The sequence below is a fragment of the Hyaena hyaena genome, unplaced genomic scaffold (genome assembly GCF_003009895.1).
Source record: "Hyaena hyaena isolate Hyena2069 unplaced genomic scaffold, ASM300989v1 scaffold_969, whole genome shotgun sequence".
Taxonomy (NCBI): domain Eukaryota; kingdom Metazoa; phylum Chordata; class Mammalia; order Carnivora; family Hyaenidae; genus Hyaena; species Hyaena hyaena.
The window spans coordinates 232,863-251,943 of record NW_024081599.1 but is presented as its reverse complement, the minus strand read 5'-3'; the positions used below and the strand labels follow the sequence as shown (position 1 = coordinate 251,943).

Here is a 19,081-nt window from a genome sequence, read left to right as displayed (position 1 = left end):
TATTTTCCACTTCTCCCCACACATACACACAGCTTTATTGTTAAATACAGAGGTGAGAGAACTGAGAGACTGCGCTTGCTCTGAAAACTCTCTGAGGAGGAAGGGAAGGGAGACAGGGGAATGAGGAGGTCAAGAAGAATTAAAATATCTAGAAGGACATGAGGGGAAAGGAAGCATGGAGAAATTCGTGCGAAGAGCAAACTAGTTTAAGAATGTGCTGTGTGTGGGCTACTGTCTCAAGAAAACTTTGCAAAAAATCTCAGACGCCTCTTGCTACAGCTTTTCTTACACAAGACTAACCCTGATACAAAAACAAACAAAACGAAGATTGCATGTTGTATACTTATGTTGGTAGAAAATATGTTATTAAAAAAAATTCTTAGGAAACAAAAACAAAACCAAAAAAAACACGGCAAATACTTTATTTCGGAAGCCACTACGAACTCTAATGTCCTACAATAAGGAAATATTTGTGCTTAACTATTATGAAAAACATAAAAATATTTAGATTCTACCAAGTAAAGAAGGAAAACATTGAAAAGCTGAGAACACTAAGATTATTTCTATGTGTGTGTGACATATTGCCAAAAGACACTGGAGAGAAATGAAATACATTGATGTGCTGAGTTGTGGATTACAGGAAATTTTTTTCTTTGAAAATGAAAATTTCTAGACAAAAAATGCTTATTTTCACTTTGGAAATGTGAAGTAATTGATGCATTTAAAAATTAGAAGAAAGGCAAAGTAGTGCTCTTTAGTAGCTATTATTATAATGGAAGTCTCTACCACGAACCTGAATTTTGAGCCTAAGGAAATTAGGGATGACTATACATTTGTGCCCCAGAGTCATACTCCCTAAATGCAAATAAAGTACAGCTCTTGGGTTTCTATCATCTTCTACCCAATAGTACTTATTAGTAGCTGAAGTAAAAGAGCAATCACAATTTTGAAGTTGGAAAGATCCTTTAAAATGATCTAGTCTGAATAATTAGTAAAGGAACCCCAAACAGTATCATAGCAGGAATGGCTCGGGGGATGGAGACATAGTTACACCTGGAGAAGCTTAACTTAAGGGAGGAAACAAGGTCACACATTCTCATGTTTGAATGATGTTCATGAAGAAGAGGCATTAATTTGGTTCTGAAGGCTGCAGGATGAGGGGGCAGGTTGTTAAACCAAAGCCAGTGAACGCAATATTCAAGAAGTTATTTCTGAGCTCAGTAGGAGAGAACTTGCTAATATTTGGGTTGCCTAAAGATAATACAGGTTGATTGGTCAGATAATAAAGTCACTTGTTACTAAAGTTACTTTGTCCTAAAAATCACTTGGGAGACATTTGGACAGTAGTGCTTAAGAAACTTGAATGTCTATTGGTATCACCTGAGCATCTTGTTAAACTGTAGATGCTGATTCAGTAGATCTGGGGTGGGGGCTGAGAATCTGCATTTGAAGCAACCAGCCAGGTGATGCCAAGACTGTGGGTCAAGATCATGGATCATATATATGTCAAGGATATCACTTGATTACAAGCATTAAAACGTATTTAAACCCATGTTCCCCAAAGTGCACAGAGTCTTCTAAACATATGACTTCAAAAGTCCTTCTCCAGCCTTGGTTTGGGGGAAGATGACTAATAAATAGTTAAGTGGTAATTAGGAGGAGTTTGTGAGTCCACACATCCAAAATTTTACAAAGTTTGCATCTTGGTATCTTGCAGTACCTGCCCCCGTCATACTTTTGAACAACTAATTTTGAACAGTTCTAAAGAAGAGATGCTTTACTTCCATTAAGAAAAAATAAGGGGCACCTGGGTGGCTCAGTCAATTAAATGTCTTGACTTCAGCTCAGGCCATGCATGATCTCACAGTTTGTGAGATCAAGCCCCAAGTCAAGTTCTGCACCAACAACAAGGAGTCTGCTTGGGATTCTCTCCCTCAAAACAAAACAAAACAAATCAAAAATGATGCTCATACTCCAAGTTTGGCAAATACTTAAAACTGAATAACTGTGTTGTGACTAATGACTGACTGAATAGACACTCGGCATTAAAAAATGCAGTTACTTATTATTTCTACTTATAATTCTAGATTTAACAGAGAAACAGAATGGAGAAAACATGGCTACAAATCTTTCCCAGTGACCTGTTATAAAATTATGTGTCTCCAAAGGTGGGGAGAGTGTAAGTTTCCCAAGGCTACAATTTGTGGTCTTCTTTTTCAATGTAAGGCTTTGCATTATTTACCTGGACCTGAAATTTCACTTCCCTACTATCCATCCAGAATCATCAAAATTCCTTCAGTGCTTTGAAAGTCCCTGTTTCTGCTTATATTATTATCCATCAGAGGATTTTCTAAAGACAACTCACAAACATGATGCAAATCTTAATTTGGGGTACTTTATAATATTATTACAAATAAACCAATGTATGTGATTTGTTTATGTAATTTTTTTTTATGAAATCATATAATCCTAGATTTACTTCCTAGTACTAGTAGGTTAATCCTTTTGGCAAAGTGAGTCAAATTTATTTACTGATAAAATTAACTCTGAAAGTTTCCACTTTCTACAATAAGTGTTGATGTGATCAATAAATTTCTCAATGCCTGGGGCGCCTGGGTGTCTCAGTTGGTTAAACGTCCAGCTTCGGCTCAGGTCATGATCTCACGGTTCATGGGGTCAAGCCCTGGGTCGGGTTCTGTGCTGACAGCCAGCTCAGAGCCTGGAGCCTGTTTCAGATTCTGTGTCTCCCTCTCTTTCTGACCCTCCCCTGCTCACACTATCTCTTTCTCTCTCTCAGAAATAAATATAAACCTTAAAAAAATTTTTTTTTAAATTTCTCAATGCCTATTCTATCCCAGACATTGTTCGGTGCACTAAAGATAAAGTCGTGAAGAGGGAAAAAAAAAAAAAAAAGGCAGTTTATAATCCAAGAGAGAGGCAGGTATTAGCAAGAAGGTCATGGCTAATTATTAAGTTACAATATTGGTATGGCTAAAAACTGACCTAGCTAGGGAATAACAGAGAGCTTCTTTGAAGAATTTGGGGAAATTCTCAGAGAACCCCACTCAAGAGTTAACCAGATGAAAAAGGATGAATATGAAAAACATTCTGGGCAGAGGAAATAGCATTTGCAAAGATTCTGAGATGAGAAAGAAAACTTTACACAGAAGACTTGAGGCTGCTGATAAGAGCAATGATGAAAACAGTAATAGCTAATGTGGGCGGCATGCCTACCCGCACACAGGAACTCACTGACCACACACTGGCATGAGCGTTGTTACTCTAAGTCTGCAGATAAGGACACAGAAAGGCTTAGAGAACTCAACTTGTCCGAGGTCTCAAAGCTGGAAGGTGGCATCCAGAGTTTGGTCTTGGGATTCTGCTGCCTGGGTCCTTATTCTGGACCTGAGAGCCGTGAGAGCTTCCCAGGAGCAGGTCAACGTGGAACTTTCCTCATATTCAAACATGTGCATGTGGGTCCACTTTTTACTCACATGCACACACACACACATTCATAAACATTACATAGGATGTGACCTTATTTTAAGTAATGCGTCACGTTTACATAACAATTATACAATGTTCTGAAATTTGCATTTGTCACTCTACACTTTAGATTTTGAGGTCCATCCGTATTGATGTGATGCAGAAAGGTCTAGTTCATTCTTTTTAAGATCTGTAGAATATCCTATCAACCAAATAGATCACCAAGTTATCAATTCCCTACAAGCAGACATTTAGGTTGCTCTCAGAGAATTGCTTATCTGAATGTTACTTTGGAGCCAAGTCTCTTTTTCTTTTTCAATCTAGATAAAATAGTTTACTGAGACACTGAATCTTACAAATTGCTAGAAATACTTTAAAAATGAAATTTCCCAGGGCGCCTGGGTGGCTCAGTCGGTTAAGCGTCCAACTTCGACTCAGGTCATGATTTCAAGGTTTGTGGGTTCAAGCCCCGCGTCTGACTCTGTGCTGACAGCTAGCTCAGAGACTGGAGCCTGCTTCAGATTCTTTGTCTCCTTCTCTCTCTGACCCTTCCCTGCTCACACACTCTCTCTCTCAGAAACAAATAAAACATTAAAAAAAAATTTTTTTTAAGTAAAATATAAATTTCCCTTTTAAATGGGGTTTACTCTAAAAACATAAATCTTTGATTATTCAAGTCAGGTAAAATAACTAAATAATTAAAATACTATGACTCTCTCAAAGGGGGAAGTTAATAGTATTTTAAATAAGAAAATAAATTTCTAGTTAAGTTGAATCTATACTAATCCTGTTGAAAACAGAACATACTGAAGAGAAAGTAGATGCAGAAAACAGTCTGTATCTTACAACCACTTTCTCCTCCTGGACACACCACACTGGACAGAAAACTCAGAGCTTTTGAGCAAATAGATAAACAAAACAAACATTTCTCTGGGATTCTTTGTTCTGTGCTCTGGCCAGAAAATAATCCAAGGCACAATCACAGAAAGATAAACAATTTTTTCTTTAGAATCAAGGGATTGGTGAGTGCCTACTATGTGCCACAGTCAATGCTTGATAAAACAGACAATTAAGCAAAGCAATAAAATGATCTTGAAGTGGTTAGACCTATAAACAATGATCTATTTACATTAATGGAACTTTTTGCTCAAGGCCACTGTAACAAGTTTTATTTTGAAGCATAAACAGGTCAAGTTCACAAATATATGAAGACCCATCTATGGGATTCCTACACCTTTAGCATCATTTTCTATAAAGAATTCTGAGAAAACCTCAAAAGGCAGATGTTTCAAAATATGGATAAATTTACTAATGACTGCATTCTTCACACTATAAGATAAACTAGTCCAGAAAATGCAAAAGGATATTTGAAGATAGATAGGCCTCCTAGAGGAACTCCTAGATGATTTCCAAAGAAGTATACATAATCCCCAAGTCAGTAAATAGACTGGGAAGGGAAAGGGGAGGGAAGAACAGCCTCCTAGATGATTTCCAAAGAAGTATACACAATCCCCAAGTCAGTAAATAGAAAAACAAATCTGGGTTTCCAATGAAAGAAGTAACTCCATCACCCTGAGGTCACAATGGAATCAGACCGTGTGGCCCCATTTTCACACAACTAGCCAAAGATTTCAGCATGTTCCACAGACAAGCCAAGGAGATTTCACTTCTGGACCCCGGTGTCCAGTCCAAGAAATCCTCCTGGGCTTCGGAAAATCCTTTCAGGCTTCAGGAGGCAACTGTGTACCCAACTGAAATTTATCCTACCAGTAGTTCAATAAAGTAACCGACCAAGATGGAGCAGTTTCATCATTCATTAATCCATCTGCCCATCCATTCATCCGACACAGATATTTATTACTCATGTATCCCATGGCACAAGATCTCAGAACATAAGGAGTATCTGAGCCAAGAGAACAAGTCCATATAGTCACACATTTAAACATAGGCAATTAAACTTACCAAACATAACCTTCTGCCTCATTCTAACCTCTTAACTACAGATTTGAAGTGCACATTTTCTTATTTTTATTGCATAATATGCATACGGTGCTGAATACATGATTAGCCTAAAACCACAGGTTGTTTTTTTTGCATTCCTCCACAAAGGGCAAAATAGAAATAGAAATATATAGTAAAAACAGCAGGAACTAGCAGTTGAAAGAGACTTACTTAACATAAGAATAAGGCCAGACAGATAGACCAGAAACCAAAAGTAGGCTCACTTAAACTTTTGAAACTTCCCCATGTCTGTGATTTTTAAAAATGTCCTGAAGACTTCCCCATACGTAGTAGCAGTAAGTGATGGCTTCTGGACAGTAAGGGGCATAATGCTATGGACATACAAGATTAAGGGACAGAGTCCATACTAAGAGCATTTAAATCAAAAGCCACCAGCAAATCCCCAGTGAAGCAAGGACAAAAAAGAGCCCAAAGCACAGGAAGTGGCCTGCGTCTGTGGAGTCACCCAGGGAACTTTACAACAGTATGATCCTTGTGGTTTCTCTACCAGAAACTCAGCCCGGAATAAAAAATAGATAAGTTGTAAGGCGGACTAAAACTAATCCTTTGCTAAAGAAAGTACTCTGTTATCTAATATGTTCTGCATAGTTCCTGATTACTTACTAAAACCTAATTGTTGGGCCGCTTTTTGATCTGAGGGCTTTTTTTATTTTCTCAGATGAGAACTGGTCTTTGATATGCCTCCATACAGCAAAATGAAACCTTTATTTCCAGCATGCCAACTAAAATAGAGCATGGCATTTAAAGAATAAAGTTGATTTTTTTTTTTTTCCACCAAAGATGATTTGGACCAGAGGAACCAGAGAAACCGGATGGAGGATGTGGCCCCAGTCTGGGCACAGGAGGATAGGTAAGGATCTCTCAGTAGAGACCCAAAAGGCTGATGTGCAAGGCTTTTGCCTGGGGCATGTCAGGAAACCAAACTTGCTTGGTCTGAAAACATTAGCAAAGAAATCAAGAAAAAGCCATATAACAGTAACGAAACCTCTGTCTTCCTATGGGGCACATCACAGGGTGCGGAGCAACCAGGAAGCAAGACAGAGCACTCTGGGAGCCAGACAGGAGCAGCTTGGACAGGGTGTAGCCAGCGCAACGGCCAGGTGCGCCCTGGGGAGATGCAGGCTGGTAGAGGGGTCAGGACACCAGGCCCACCACAGACCCTAAGTATTTGTTTCCCAGGCTGCAAGAACAAAGTTCCACAGACGGTGTGGCTTCCAACACGGAAGCTCATTGTCTCATAGTTGTAGAGGCTAGAAGCCCATAATCAAGGTGTAGGGCCATGCTCTCTCTGAAAGCTGAAGGAAGAATCCTTCCTTGCTTCTTTCTAGCTTCCTGAGGACTGCTCCCACTCCTTGGCATTCCTTGGCTTATATATGCATCGCTCTAATCCACCATCTTCACATGGTGTATCCCCGTCTCTGTCCTCACACAGATGCTTCCTATAAGGACCGCAGTCATACTGGACTAGTAGCCCACCCTACCCCAGCATGACTTCATCTTAACTAATTGCATCTGAAATGACCCTATTTCCTTTTTTTTTTTTTAATGTTTTATTTATTTCTGAGAGAGACAGACAGCGTGAGCAGGGGAGGGTCAGAGAGAGGGAGACACAGAATCTGAAACAGGCTCCAGGCTCTGAGCTGTCAGCACAGAGCCCGATGCGGGGCTCGAACCCACAAACTGTGAAGTCATGACCTGAGCCGAAGTCGGACGCTTAACCCACTGAGCCACCCAGGCGCCCCTGACCCTATTTCCAAGTAAGATCACAACCTGAGGTACTAGGATAGGAGGACTTCAATTTGCCTTTTTTGAGGGACACAATTCAACCTATAACATTCTTCTTGAAATGCCCAGGCTTCACCCTCAGCCAGAAGGACTAAATTCCCTAGAGCCATTTAGAATATCTGATGTTAATTCAAGTTAAAGAGAAACAGAAAGGGGCGCCTGGGTGGCTTAGTCGGTTAAGTGTCCGACTTTCGCTTAGGTCATGATCTCACGGTTCGTGGGTTCGAGCCCCGCGTCGGGCTCTGTGCTGACTGCCAGCTCAGAGCCTGGAGCCTGTTTCAGTCTGTGACTCCCTCTCTCTGACCCCCCCCGCTCACGTGCTCTCTCTCTCTCTCTGCTAGAAATAAATAAAACATTTAAAAAAAAAAAAAAAGAGAAACAGAAAAAAACAATTACCCTATGGGGATAAAAGTCAGAATAGTGGTTACATCTAAGGAGGGAAGCAGCGACAGGATGGGAGCTCCTAGTGCATTCCTGGAGAGCAAGCAAAGGCTCCCTTCCTTGAAAACTTTACTTTAAAAAAACATCAGAGAGGGGAGCCTGGGTGGCTCACTCAGTTAAGCATTCAACTTCACAGCTCAGAACCTGGAGTCTGCTTCAGATTCTGTGTCTCCCTCTCTCTCTGCCCCTCCCCTGTTCATGTTCTGTCTCTGTCTCAAAAATAAATATAACATTTAAAAAAAAGTTTTTAATTTAAAAAAATCACACCAAAGAAGTTGGAGCTGTCCAAGAAACAGAGGTCTTCGCAACCTAAGTACAACGTCAGAGAGGGGCACTGTCTGGGAAAAGCCACAACCCAAGAGTCAGCCACTCACAGCTACTGTTCAGACACTCAAGTGGCCAGTTTACCCAAGCTGTTTAATAACTCTTAGGGGCTGGTGCATAACCGGAAATGCTAAGGTAATTTACTTATAATGAGAAAAATGTGAAGGCCAACAAATACATATATTCAAACTGGCAGATTGGCAGCTTCCATAGCCAAATCCATGGATGATAATTAAAAAATAAGCAGGAACTAATTATAAGTAATAAGGATACACCTCCCCTCCACAGTGCTATAAACACATTAGGACACTTTTTGCTTTGCCCTCTGTTCTCCACCCTCCTTGCAGACCTCTCCCACACATTCCATTTTCAGGCTAATTAGAGTTCAAGTAAGCTCCAGTGTTTTTTCTTTCACATCTAATTCTTCTCTGGGAATTTTAAACACTTGTGGTTAGAGTGTTCTGGGTCCTGTTGCTTAATCTCCAAGCAAGAGAAATCAACACCAAAGGACTGCGTTAAAATACTGGACACAACACAGAATTAGTAGAGAACGTATTTTTGGAGTAAAAACATAGAAGGTTTTCTAGGATTAAATATAATTCAAGCAGCGAACATTAGATATTGCGTAAGTTCCAAATAACACTGATATATTAAAAACTAGATGATTCCTAAGAAAGAAGAGTGAAGAGAAGACAAAACTTAATTGCAATGCAAACAAAGAAATAAAAAGCAAACATTGATCAAAATTTTACATATAAATTATCAAGCATGTAATTATAGAAAATGAAGCTAGTAATTGAAGCACTTGACCTTCTGTTGTGTAAAATGTATTAAGAAGGTACTGAACATTTCAAGGCTATGAATTTGTAGTGATTCTCTTGACTGTTCTCCTAGGATGTCTCTGTCCCATTGAAATCCATCCCTATTCTCAAATTTCAATTACAATCCCATGCTTCAGCAGTCTCAAAAGATATTTCATAGTTCTGTGTTTTAAATAGTTGTGCTATTAAAAATGAGAGCTCCGACATCAATTATACATTACCATAACTAACGTGTTCATCATTTTCTCACGAAAGCAGCAAATGGAAGAGATGTATTCCATGCCACATGTAAAATTCAAGTCTAAAGTTAGAAGCAATGTGAAGAATTGGCCTGTTATAAATTGTCCAGATAGAGCTACATCCCCCAGGGTATAACCTCATGGGGAGATGTAAACGTCATAAGCCATAGGCCTCTGAGTCTGACTGAGCTGACTCCTGCATTCTCTCCTGTGGCAGCTCTTAAAATGCTTAATTTTGGACATTATCGGTTGAGAGACTAAACTTTGTGCAGTTCTTAGTCATTCTCAACACTGTTTTATGCCCCAGCGCCTTTGATCATTCTGTTTGTGCTTTCTGGAATATTCTCTTCACCTTCCAACCTTCCCCAGCATAACTTGGAATCATCTGTTGGTATTCTATTCAAGGAGGACTTCACTTTCCACCTTCACCCTGCATCTGGATGAGGATAAGAGAGTCTAAGAAAGAAAGCATATGTAAGTAAAGCTGTCTTGAGACTAAAGATAACTACAACTATCATACATTGGAAACCAATTTCAAAAACTCAAGCTAAAAGATGTTAAGATTTGTAATGCACATGTGAATAGAGCAGTTTTTACTTCTGAACCCTAGTTTATTGTGAAAGACTCCTATTCAACCAACAGATTTTCACCTCCAACTCTACCCAAAACCCCTATGCATGCATGTGCGTGCACATATATATACCGCATCCCTTCATGTGCCCTTGGGTCTCTATAGAATAAATAACATGGCACCTGGCACATCGTAGGTGCCCAAACATTTGTTCCTGTTCACTGAAGAATGAAGAAATACAACAACATGAGTAGATTAATGAAGTCCAGAGTGAAGGCAGGTGCTACATTGAAACAGACTGAAGGGAAATTTGGAGATGGATGAGGTTGATCAGAAAGACTTTCTGGAGAAAGTTAATTTGTAACTATTTGAGAAAGAATAGAGTTATAATAAAAGCAATCATAATAGTTATAACAATAATAATGGCAAGTAGTACCAATTAAATAATACTTGGCAGAACCTATGCTGAACTATTTATATGTGTTTTCTTTTATTGCAATAACTGTGATATGGCCATTATGTCGAGTTTCTAGATAAGGAGAGTGATGCTCAGAGGCCGCAGGCAACTTACACAGTCATGTAGTTAAAAATTGTGAGGGTAGAAAATGAACACAGGTTACCATCTGGCTTGGAAAGGGCAGTGTGGAGTGAAAGGAGAAAGGCAGTGTCAACAGAACATCCCGGGCTAAAGCACTGGAAGCTTGCAGTAACCACTAGTTCAAATGGGAGAGTAAAAAGAAAGGTAGCAACATGAGATGACAGAAAACTTCAAAGACCAGCTAGAGAAACTCTGGAATTTTGACCAGAAAAAAATTTTCTGTAATGAAAACCAGGCTTAAAGAATGTTCTTATAAAAGATACACAGGCAGAAATATTGGTGGTCATAGGTAGAGAGCTCAGGTAGAAGATTCTGCATAAGAATACGATGATATCATTTTATGGCTTTCTAAATTTTTTTAATGTTTAATTTTTACAGAAGGAGAAAGACAGAGAGAGAGAGAGAGAGAGAGAGAGAACAAACAGGGGAGAGGCAGAGAGAGGGGGAGAAAAAGAACCTGAAGCAGGCTCCAGGCTCTGAGCTGACAGCACAGAGACCAACGCAGGCCTCAAACTCCAGAATGGTGAGAGTATCACCTGATCCAAACTCCAGAATGATGAGATCATGACTTGAGCCAAAGTCAGTTGGCTACTTAACAGACTGAGCCACCCAGGTGCCCCTCATTTTATGGCTTTCTACACAAGTCAGTTGAGGAGGAGGAAGGAACAACTACGGGAAGCAGGGTTAGCTTGGCATGCACTCTGCCTTTCTAAAACATTATTGTGTGTTTAACAGCTGCTTTTCGAGGACTTTTGCCCAGCAGAAAAGTTGTTTGGTTTTTGCAAGCCAAAGATGTACTGAAGTGTAGAGGGCTGCTGTATGTGCAGAGCTAAGTCCTCCAGTTCTCAATTCACTGGCAGTAAATTGAGCTATTTTGGGTTGCATGACACTCATTCAGGAGACATCTGTAGTGCCTGTGTCCTGCCTGTGAAAAGATGGAAGAATTGCCAGCAGGATCAAAACAAAACAAAACAAAACAAAAAACCACAACCCTAGAATCATGTGGCAGACGCAAGGACTCGACTGGTCTGAAGACTACACTGAAACCAAAGAAAGTGAAAACTCTATCTGGCAACAGGATAAAAAGCAATCAGATCAGGGGCGCCTGGGTGGCACAGTCGGTTAAGTGTCCAGCTTTGGCTCAGGTCATGATCTTGCGGTTCACAAGTTTGAGCCCCGCATTGGGCTCTGTGCTGACAGCTCAGAGCCTGGAATCTGCTTCAGATTCTGTGTCTCCCTCTCTCTGCCCCTCCCCCACTTGTGCTCTGTCTCTCTCTGTCTCTCAAAAATAAATAAATATTTTTTTTAAAAAGCAACCAGATTAGTAAACTACAGAAGGAATTTAAATGTCACAATTCTGACACTCATAGGCACCTCAAGTACCTCCCCTGCTCAGTCCCCTGGTTATAGTAACCAGTCAGATGATGGCTGAGATACAGGCCTCTGGCTCTGACAGAACACCAAATCTTTCCTACTCAGATCTCACACATTTGGAAGAGACAGAAAATACACTGTAGAATTATCTTTATTTATTTATTTATATTTGAAAGAGAGACAGCATGAGCAGGGGAAGGTCAGAGAGAGAGAGAGGAAGACACAGAATCAGAAGCAGGCTAGCTGTCAGCACAGAGCCCAATGCCGGGCTCGAACCCACAAACCGTGAGATCATGACCTGAGCCAAAGTTGGACACTTAATCGACTAAGCCACCCAGGTGCCCCAACTGTAGATTATCTTTACTCATAAGTTTAAGGCATAATTGTAGGATTATCTTTAAAGGCCATTTTGGAGAAGTCCTTATTGACACACATCTATTCAAGCCTTGTTGCTTACTAAAAGAATAAGAGAGGGGCACCTGGGTGGCTCAGTCAGTTAAACATCAAGTCATGGTTTCCGCTCAGGTCATGATCTCACCCATTTGTGAGTTCAAGCCCCCATCAAGTCTGTGCTGACAGTATAGAGCCTGCTTGAGATTCTCTCTCTCCTTCTCTCTCTGCCCCTCCCCTGCTCATTCTCTCTGTCTCTCTCTCTCAAAACAAATAAAATTTAAAAAAAAGAAAGGTACATAATATTTAAGATGCTGAGTATTTCACAAGAAAGCTGAATGCTGCTCTAAAGTGCTAAGTTTTGGGGGTTTTTTAAAATCCCCTTTTAATGAACAAAACTATGGGAATTTTAGGGGACAGAGATGGGATTTGTTGTGTGGAAACAGTATGTAGTTTTAGTCTTCCTACATTGAGAAGCAGTGGTTGGGGCATTTTTTAAGATGGCTGGCTACACTTGTTTTCCTTCATGATAATAAATTTGTCATTACTCAATTTTAAAAAAGGATGTAATTATACCTTTTTATGATTAAATGAGACCCCTACCAAATCTGTAAAAACACTTTTAATTTTCTTTTCATTTTTAAATGTTTTCTTTATTTATTTTGCGAGACACAGAGAGAGAGAAAGCTGGGGAGGGTCAGAGAGAGGGGGAGAGAGAGACTCCCAAGCAGGCTCTGGGCTATCAGCGTAGAGGCAGATGTGGGGCTCAGTCTCATGAACTATGACATCATGACCTGAACAGAAATCAAGAGTTGGAAGCTTAACTGACTGTGCCACCCAGGCACCCCAAAGACATGTTTTTTTAATTTGTAGCCTAGATTTGTCCTCCAAAAAAGTCAGTGCTTAGAAAACATATCCAGGTACTTCATGATCAGCAAGCAAACCTCTCTTTTAATGACCTGCTTATCAAAATATCCAATTATTTTGAATTTATTTGCAACATAGCTGGAATCAAACAAGAATAATTTGCTAAATTACTTTGACACTTATCTAAAATATTGGCTTCAGATATCAAAAGTAATTTGAAAGAAGTGTCCTCTATCTCACAAAGATTAGTTATATGTATAGCAGAAAGTTCTTTTAACTTTGAGTGTATCAATTAAATAAAGTTATAAATTAATTTAATTGCTGCTGCTAAAAAGCAATTGAATATCCTTTTATACACTAGTTGAATGCCTAGATTACAATCTCATTGCTCTTGTCTAAATGCAACTGGGTAACGCATTTTCAACTGGTAAGTGTAGCTATAAATTATGTATAAAATGTCAGGGAATTTTTTTTTAAATCTCTACCTTTTTATTCCTTGACTCCATGTTAAACGCAGAAAGTGTACACATTCCCTTATCTTTGCCTCCTCCATCCCTTATTCCATAAAGGACTCTAACATACTAAAGGGTTGAACAAGATTTTAATAAAAGCATTTAATTTTGTTTCATATATTATATTTTTAAAGTATTTAATAATTTATATTTTATATTTTGATTTTTTAAAATGTTTTTTATTGTTGAGAGAGAGAGAGAGCACATGGGCACTCACAAAAGCATGGGGGAGGGTCAGAGAGAGGAAGAGAGAGAGAATCTCAAGCAGGCTCTGCACTACCAGCGCAGAGCCCGGTGTGGGGCTCGAACTCATGAACTGTCAGATCATGACCTGAACCAAAACCAAAAGTCTGATGCTTAACTGACTGAGCTACCCGGGCACCCCTAGTTTATCTTTATTTTTTTTTTTATTTTTAATAAAAATGGAACCTTCTGCAGTGCCAGTCTAACTATTTGCAATAGAATATTTCCTAAGAAGAAAATTCTACCAACTGTCAGAAACAAAGGACTGATAACCAATCTGAGAACTAAAATCTGATGGGGTTAGGGGAAAGGACTCCTTAGAAACAGCTCAGAAACAAGAAAGCTGTGTTTATATAGCATCATGTGTTTGTGGGCCAAAAAAAAATATCTAAAAGGCAGAACCTCTAAATACTTAGAATTTTTACTTTAAGTATTTATTTTTTAAATGTTGTATTTATTTTACAGAGAGAGAACACAAGTAGGGGAGAGGGGCAGAGGGAAGGGAGGGGAGAGGGGGAGAGAGGGAGAGAGGGAGAGAGAGAGAGAGAGAGAGAGAATCCCAAGCAGACTCCATGCTGTCAGTGCAGAGTCCAATGCAGGGCTTGATCTCACAAACCATGAGATCATAACCTGAGCCAAAAGCAAGAGTCAGATGGCCAACAGACTGAACCACTCAGGAACCCGTAAATATTTAGAATTTTTAAAATATGAATACAGGATATCTCCATTAACCAAGAGCATGCTCTCTGAAGACATTATTCTTTGTGAGAAACTCTGTCCTGTGCGTCTCAGCAGGAGCCCCTAGTCGGCCCTCCCTTGCACCCCATCTCTCAGTTCTTACCAGCCAGGCTCTTGTTCCCATTCCTCCTAGCTCTGGCCATCTTGACAAGGAGAACTTTTTATCCCCCAGGGCATTTATTTGTGTCACATACTAGGTTAAATGACAGTCAATAGGAATCTAAGAAAGATCCTAATTGTTGTAACATTGTTCAGTGTTGAACAATGAATGCATCTCTCTGCCTACTAAAGTGCCTAAAACCATGGATATAAAAATGTACTACTACAAAAGAAAATAACTTTGTTATTCACATCTTTGGCACACACGTTTATTTCCCCAGTAGTATGACCACAAACCTGACTAACCCAACTTAAATCATCATAAATTATGAATTATGAAACTATACTGAAGGCTTACTGGGGCGCCTGGCTGGCTCGGTTGATTGAACATGGGACTCTTGCTCTCAGTGTCATGAGGTCAAGCCCCATGTTTGGCCTGGAGCCTACTCAAAAAAAAAAAAAAAGAAGAAAGTTTACTGCACATGAAACAAATTTGAAAATATCCATCTGATGGCACTTTTACACTGGTCTATTTCTTGTCAACGTAAGCACACTAAAATATTTTCAGAGAAAAATCTTTTCAAAGCCAAAAGAGTTTTAATTAGTATATACAAATCCACAGCGATGAATTAATCTTTCACCTGTTTTCTCCACTGGGTAAAGTTTTTGAGATAACAAGTTGATAATCTTAACAGTTACAAAAATGAATCATAATAGTTACAAAGATGTTACAACTGAGCTAATAAGTTAACATTGTGGGTTAATCCATGGACATTGATTGAGTCATTTTGGCAAATGTTTGTTCTATCTGTAATGTTCTGGACACTGCACCAGGTACAGAGGACACAGGGGTGAACAAGACAAGATGTAATCACTACCCTCTCAAACAGAAAGGTATTCCGTATTTTATGTCATCAACCAGAAAAAAAAAAAGACACAAAAAGCTAAAAGTGAGTTGTTCAAGTTATGATTATTAGTGACATGAAGTATGTGAGTTAATAAATAAACAGGGTGTCTAGCTAAAGAATCTCAAAAACAACTTTCTCTCTAAGAAATGTGCATACCCAGAGGGTAACAAACTGGTAATGAGGAACTATCCTAGAGTCAAAGCATAATCGATAAAATGCTGGGACCTTCTGTTCATTTCCTATAAACCAATGATATCAACTTAGGAGATATCAACTTAGACATAAGCCTTCAAGATTTAAGTACTACTCTGAGATCATCTACAGAGACCAATAGAAATGAAATCTCTCACACATTAATACATTCCCATGACAAATATTACAAGAATCCTGCACATTTCCACTGAAAGTATACCTAAATACAATATAAACCTCCCATAACAGGCTGTGTAGATGTCAGCCTGGGAGAGAATGAGCAGATATTCAGGAAAAGGCAAGGGTTTCTGGATTACTTAAATTTTTGCCTCTTGTGACAATCATTATCTTACATAAGCTATCAATTGCAATTGATTTGCTTCATTAAGTTAATTTTCAGTATCTAGTTTCAGACATCATCAGCCAACCCAGGGACTTCTTAGAGATAATTACAGGTTCAGTTTGCAGAGAGGTTGAGAAAACAGAGTTAGTGACGGACAGTCTTATGCATAAAGGTGAAACTAAGCAAGTGTATGGATTTATTTCAGAGGATAAGAGGAACAGGGTCCAGGGTCCTTTGAGCCCTGCTTCTCTGGGTGGATGCCTGAGCCATGGCCTGGGGCAAGGAAGGAGAAATCAGTGATGGCGAATTAAGAGAGGGAAGTAAAGCTGGCTGAGGGTGAATGTGCATGTGCGAGTGTGTGTGTGTGTGTGTGTGTGTGTGAATGAGGGAGAAGAATTAAGAGACACAAACAGGAAAGCCCATGCCCATTGGGTGAAGACTGACTTAATCTCTAATTAAAAATCCCTGGTGGCATCCCATTCTAATTAAAACACAATTCACGTTCCTTTCCAAGACTTGAAGGCTTCATATAAACTGCCTCCCACATCCCTGACTGCACCTCCTCCAAATTCCCCTTTTTTAGTCCTCTGCTTCTACAAGTTCTCCAAATACCCCCAAATTCATTCATGCCTCAGGGCCTTTGAAGTTGCTGTTTCCTCTTCCTAGAATGCTTTTCCTTCTGCTTTTCACTTGATGGCTGCTTCTCATCATTCACATCTCAGTTCAAAAACCACTTCTCAGAGGTCTGATTGCTCTAAAGAAACTCCCTCTCTAACACACTCTGAAGTGCATTGGCCTGTATCTGAAAGATGTTTTTTTTTTTTCATTTATTTGTACCTTGTTTATTGATCCCTTTCCCACAAAACCATAAGACTGCTAAGAGCAAGGGCTCTATCTTGCTCAACACTGTGTGCCCTACCCCCACCTCCAGCACCGAGAACATCTCCTATTATGTAACGGATACTCAATAAATATTAGTTGAATCTCAAGTCCCACCTTATGGATGACTATGTAGAAAGCCACCCAAGATACACTGCAAAACCACTCTCTGCTTCCTTATCACCTCGGCCTTCACCACAGGGACTGTAATCCACAACCATAGCAACTCTGGACCTGGCTTCCACAACCTGGCAGGAGGTAACCCCCGCCTCCCTTTCAAGAATCTCTAGCTTCCTTACCATGTCCTCCTCTGGAGGCCTTATTCTCCTCATCTCCTACAGATCTTTCCATTCCCAACCAGATAAAGGTAGCTCAAGATTTAGACTCCTTCAAAGACCAGCATTACATGCTACTAGGCACACTGTGTCTTATGGATAAGGGCAAAAAGAGAGAGTGGGGAAGAAGAGCACCTTTTCACTTGCTTTTCAGTGTTTATGATAAAAAAAAAAATTTCCTAAGGGCTGGGTGCTTTCCTTCCTCTCTTTCCCAAGAAGAGGGAAGCCCTTCCCTGGTCAATACAGAAGGCTGTGATAGTAAATGGGAAGCTGGCCATTCCCCACTGGATGACCAAAAGTCTCCATGAAAAAGAAATATGCACATGGGAAAGAGACTCAGGTCCTACCACTCTTTACTTTCTTTTACCCTCATAAACTCACCCCTAGAATCTCACCCCTCCTTAGCCTGACTGTATGGCAGCCAACTTCCTGACCAAGTCTAAGGCCCTATTGCTTGTTAGGTGCTGGGGAATCACCATCAGCGGAAAGAACTGCTGCTACCTCACCATGCTAAGGAAACAATACTTCTGATCTCCTAATACAGAGCCAGAAATACAGTTTCCTCCTGACATGCTATAATATCCAGTGTATCCATTGTCTGCCATACACCAAGCATACTTCAAATCAAATACATCTTTATTGAAGTATAATTAACATACAGTGTGGTAGCAAATATATTTGTTTTTAGCCCTTAAAGGATTCCCCTGGAAATTCTGATGTGTACTGGTATCCATTGTAGTTACAACAAACAGGAAAGGTGTGGTAACAAATATATTTGTTTTTAGCCCTTAAAGGATTCCCCTGGAAATTCTGATGTGTACTGGTATCCATTGTAGTTACAATAAACAGGAGAGGTTAATTTCAACTGTGAACGTGGGGATGTAGCCCTGGGAAGACTTCTTCTAGGCAAGAAGGTTGAGTAGGAACCTCAGTGAAAATATATTCAGAATGAAAAGAATTTTTGAACACAATTCATTAGAGATAACACATCCTACTGAATTTGGCCAGACACAGCACACCAAAGTGGCCCGTCAAAGATACAGAACAGAAAGAAGATACCTAATTGATGAAAGTCTGAAGTTCTCAGAAGGAAAGGCAGATAAAGTATGCAGACCACCTGTTCGAGAATCTCAGCCTGAGGGATAATTAAGAAAGTATATTCAGATCAGGGGGTATGATATATAATTTGAGTGTGAGAGGCAAAGGTGAATGATATGTATAAAAAATGGAAGAATTTGCGAGGAATGTATGCTATGAAGGCTTCGTGGGATGGTGGAAGGCAGAGGTTAAACAGACATCCATGTGATCCATTCTAAATCCCTTAAACTAGGACAATCTTAGTTTTTTAACTATAAAATGGGGGCTAAATATTCCTGTCTCATAGAGTTGGTGGGAAGATGTAATAAAATAACACATGTGAACACCTGGGGATCACAGTGAGTGCCACATGAGTTTTGTGCTTTCCTCACTTCCTATATAAGCATTACCTAGAATGCCTATCAAACAGATATCTGACCCCCAACCCTGGATGGAATCATCATTCCCATGGAAGCCACATGGTAATCTGCATGGGTAGCAAAGGATGTATATCAGAGAAATATGGGAAACGCGCCATTATTTCACCTCTCTCCTATAATATTCCACACAATGTGGAACACAGAAATATCTCCAAGAGAAGAAAGCAGTTGTCACTTCACTCTGGACAACTTAAGGAGTATAATTTTCATAAAAGACAGACTTACGTTTTGGGGTTGTTGTTTTTTGTTTTTTTTTTAACAGTATGTCTTTCAATGGTATTCTGCCAATACTGTCCATTCCTTTCTGGGCCTCAAAGATTTTTATTGATTTGGGGCATAAGAACAAATTGAACACTTCCAACACATCTACTGCAACATGGTCTCATTTCATTCCACC

The 19,081-nt window shown here is 39.7% G+C and overlaps 1 protein-coding gene and 1 pseudogene across 3 annotated transcripts in view; one reads left to right on the top strand and one right to left on the bottom strand.

Moving 5' to 3' along the window:
* The window catches only part of ST3GAL6 (ST3 beta-galactoside alpha-2,3-sialyltransferase 6), a 64,015-nt gene that overhangs the window by 42,684 nt on the left and 2,250 nt on the right, over positions 1 to 19,081 (bottom strand). The gene's annotated exons all lie outside the window — the stretch shown is intronic.
* LOC120223198 lies at positions 5,123 to 12,129 on the top strand (annotated as a pseudogene).